Here is a 5,001-nt window from a genome sequence, read left to right on the forward strand (position 1 = left end):
ATAAACGGGGTCACTGACTGATACACGGGGTCACTGACCGATACACGGAGTCACTGACCGATACACGGGGTCACTGATCGATACACGGGGTCACTGACTGATACTGACCGATACACGGGGTCACTGACCGATAAACGGGGTCACTGACTGATACACGGGGTCACTGACCGATACACGGGGTCACTGACCGATACACGGAGTCACTGACCGATACACGGGGTCACTGATCGATACACGGGGTCACTGACTGATACTGACCGATACACGGGGTCACTGACCGATAAACGGGGTCACTGACTGATACACGGGGTCACTGACCGATAAACGGGGTCACTGACTGACCGATACACGGGGTCACTGACTGATACACGGGGTCACTGACTGACCGATACACGGGGTCACTGACTGATACACGGGGTCTCTGACTGACCGATACACGGGGTCACTGACCGATACACGGGGTCACTGACGGACCGATACACAGGGTCACTGACCGATACACGGGGTCACTGACTGACCGATACACGGGGTCACTGACCGATACACGGGGTCACTGACTGATACACGCGGTCACTGACTGACCGATACACGGGGTCACTGACTGATGCACGGGGTCACTGACGGATACACGGGGTCACTGACTGATACACGGGGTCTCTGACTGACCAATACACGGGGTCACTGACCGATACACGGGGTCACTGACTGATACACGGGGTCACTGACTGACCGATACACGGGGTCACTGACCGATACACGGAGTCACTGACCGATACACGGGGTCACTGACTGATACACGGGGTCACTGACCGATACACGGAGTCACTGACCGATACACGGGGTCACTGACTGATACACGAGGTCACTGACCGATACATGGGGTCACTGACCAATACACGGGGTCACTGACCGATACACGGGGTCACTGACCGATACACGGGGTCACTGACTGACTGATACACGGGGGTCACTGACCGATACACGGGGTCACTGACCGATACACGGGGTCACAGACCGATACACGGGGTCACTGACCGATACATGGAGTCACTGACCGATACACGGGGTCACTGACCGATACATGGAGTCACTGACCGATACACGGGAACACTGACCGATACACGGGGTCACTGACCGATACACGGGGTCACTGACTGATACACGGAGTCACTGACCAATACACGGGGTCACTGACCGATACACGGGGTCACTGACCGATACACGGGGTCACTGACTGATACATGGGGTTACTGACCGATACACGGGGTCACTGACCGATACACGGGGTCACTGACCGATACATGGAGTCACTGACCGATACACGGGGTCACTGACTGATACACGGTGTCACTGACCGATACACGGGGTCGCTGACCTATACACGGGGTCACTGACCGATACACGGGGTCACTGACTGATAAACGGGGTCACTGAGTGATACACGGGGTCACTGACCGATACACCGGGGTCACTGACCGATACACGGGGTCACTGACCGATACACGGGGTCACTGACTGATAAACGGGGTCACTGACCGATACACGGGGTCACTGACTGATAAACGGGGTCACTGACTGATACATGGGGTCACTGACCGATACACGGGGTCACTGAGTGATACACGGGGTCACTGACCGATACACGGTGTCACTGACAGATACACAGGGTCACTGACCGATACACAGGGTCACTGACCGATACACGGGATCACTGACTGATACACTGGGTCACTGACTGATACACGGGGTCACTGACTGACCGATACACGAGGTCACTGACCGATACACGGGGTCACTGACTGATACACGGGGTCACTGAGTGATACACGGGGTCACTGACCGATACACAGGGGTCACTGACCGATACACGGGGTCACTGACCGATACACGGGGTCACTGACCGATACACGGTGTCACTGACAGATACACAGGGTCACTGACCGATACACAGGGTCACTGACCGATACACGGGATCACTGACTGATACACTGGGTCACTGACTGATACACGGGGTCACTGACTGACCGATACACGAGGTCACTGACCGATACACGGGGTCACTGACTGATACACGGGGTCACTGAGTGATACACGGGGTCACTGACTGATACACGGGGTCACTGACAGATACACAGGGTCACTGACCGATACACAGGGTCACTGACCGATACACGGGATCACTGACTGATACACGGGGTCACTGACTGATACACGGGATCACTGAATGATACACGGGGTCACTGACTGATACACGCGGTCACTGACTGACCGATACACGGGGTCACTGACTGATGCACGGGGTCACTGACTGATACACGGGGTCTCTGACTGACCAATACACGGGGTCACTGACCGATACACGGGGTCACTGACTGATACACAGGGTCACTGACCGATACACGGGGGATACACGGGGTCACTGACCGATACACGGGGTCACTGACCGATACACGGGGGATACACGGGGTCACTGACCGATACACGGGGTCACTGACTGATACACGGGATCACTGACTGATACACAGGATCACTGACTGATACACGGGGTCACTGACTGATACACGGGATCACTGACTGATACACAGGATCACTGACCGATACACGGGGTCACTGACCGATACACGGGGTCACTGACCGATACACGGGGTCACTGACCGATACACGGGGTCACTGACCGATACACAGGATCACTGACTGATACACGGGGTCACTGACTGATACACGGGGTCACTGACTGATACACGGGGTCACTGACTGATATATGGGGTCACTGACCGATACACGGGGTCACTGACTGATATATGGGGTCACTGACCGATACACGGGGTCACTGACCGATACACGGGGTCACTGACCGATACACGGGGTCACTGACTGATACATGGGGTCACTGACCGATACACGGGGTCTCTGACCGATACACGGGGTCACTGACCGATACACGGGGTCACTGACCGATACACGGGATCACTGACTGATACACGGGGTCACTGACCGATACACGGGGTCACTGACTGATACACGGGGTCACTGACCGATACATGGAGTCACTGACTGATACACGGGGTCACTGACCGATACATGGAGTCACTGACTGATACACGGGAACACTGACCGATACACGGGGTCACTGACTGATACACGGGGTCACTGACTGATACACAGGATCACTGACTGATATATGGGGTCACTGACCGATACACGGGGTCACTGACTGATACACGTGGTCACTGACCGATACACGGGATCACTGACTGATATATGGGGTCACTGACCGATACACGGGGTCACTGACCGATACACGGGGTCACTGACTGATACACGGGGTCACTGACCGATACACGGGATCACTGACTGATACATGGGGTCACTGACCGATACACGGGGTCACTGACCGATACACGGGGTCACTGACCGATACACGGGATCACTGAATGATACACAGGATCACTGACCGATACACGGGGTCTCTGACCGATACACGGGGTCATTGACTGATACACGGGGTCACTGACTGACTGATACACGGGGTCACTGACCGATACACGGGGTCACTGACCGATACACGGGGTCACTGACTGATACACGGGGTCACTGACTGACTGATACACGGGGTCACTGACCGATACACGGGGTCACTGACTGATACACGGGGTCACTGACCGATACACGGGATCACTGACTGATACATGGGGTCACTGACCGATACACGGGGTCACTGACCGATACACGGGGTCACTGACCGATACACGGGATCACTGAATGATACACAGGATCACTGACCGATACACGGGGTCTCTGACCGATACACGGGATCACTGAATGATACACAGGATCACTGACCGATACACGGGGTCACTGACCGATACACGGGGTCACTGACCGATACACGGGGTCACTGACTGATACACGGGGTCACTGACTGACCGATACACGGGATCACTGAATGATACACAGGATCACTGACTGATATATGGGGTCACTGACCGATACACGGGATCACTGAATGATACACAGGATCACTGACCGATACACGGGATCACTGAATGATACACAGGATCACTGACCGATACACGGGATCACTGAATGATACACAGGATCACTGACCGATACACGGGGTCACTGACCGATACACGGGGTCACTGACCGATACACGGGGTCTCTGACCGATACACGGGATCACTGAATGATACACAGGATCACTGACCGATACACGGGATCACTGACTGATACACAGGATCACTGACCGATACACGGGGTCTCTGACCGATACATGGGGTCACTGACTGATACACGGGGTCACTGACCGATACACGGGGTCACTGACTGACTGATACACGGGATCACTGAATGATACACGGGGTCACTGACTGATACACGGGGTCACTGAATGATACACGGGGTCACTGACTGATACACGGGGTCACTGACCGATACACAGGGGATACACGGGGTCACTGACCGATACACGGGGTCACTGACTGATACACGGGAACACTGACCGATACACGGGGTCACTGACTGATACACGGGAACACTGACCGATACACGGGGTCACTGACTGATACACGGGAACACTGACCGATACACGGGGTCACTGACTGATAAACGGGGTCACTGACCGATACACGGGGTCACTGACTGATAAACGGGGTCACTGACCGATACACGGGGTCACTGACTGATACATGGGGTCACTGACCGATACACGGGGTCACTGACCGATACACGGGGTCACTGACTGATACATGGGGTCATTGACTGATACATGGGGTCATTGACCGATACACGGGGTCACTGACTGATAAACGGGGTCACTGACTGATATATGGGGTCACTGACCGATACACGGGGTCACTGACCGATACACGGGGTCACTGACTGATAAACGGGGTCACTGACCGATACACGGGGTCACTGACCGATACACGGGGTCACTGACTGATAAACGGGGTCACTGACCGATACATGGGGTCACTGACTGATACACGGGGTCACTGA

The 5,001-nt window shown here is 55.1% G+C and overlaps 1 protein-coding gene across 1 annotated transcript in view; it reads left to right on the forward strand.

Moving 5' to 3' along the window:
- The window catches only part of LOC139241422 (solute carrier family 2, facilitated glucose transporter member 1-like), a gene marked incomplete at its 5' end in the record, with an annotated part of 22,988 nt that extends 19,418 nt beyond the window's left edge, over nt 1-3,570 (forward strand). Inside the window, one exon of the mRNA XM_070869983.1 lies at nt 1-3,570. This exon is cut by the window's left edge and continues 2,843 nt beyond it.
- Nucleotides 3,571-5,001: the final 1,431 nt, after the last annotated feature.

Source organism: Pristiophorus japonicus, unplaced genomic scaffold, assembly GCF_044704955.1.
Source record: "Pristiophorus japonicus isolate sPriJap1 unplaced genomic scaffold, sPriJap1.hap1 HAP1_SCAFFOLD_1069, whole genome shotgun sequence".
NCBI classification, from domain to species: Eukaryota; Metazoa; Chordata; class Chondrichthyes; family Pristiophoridae; genus Pristiophorus; species Pristiophorus japonicus.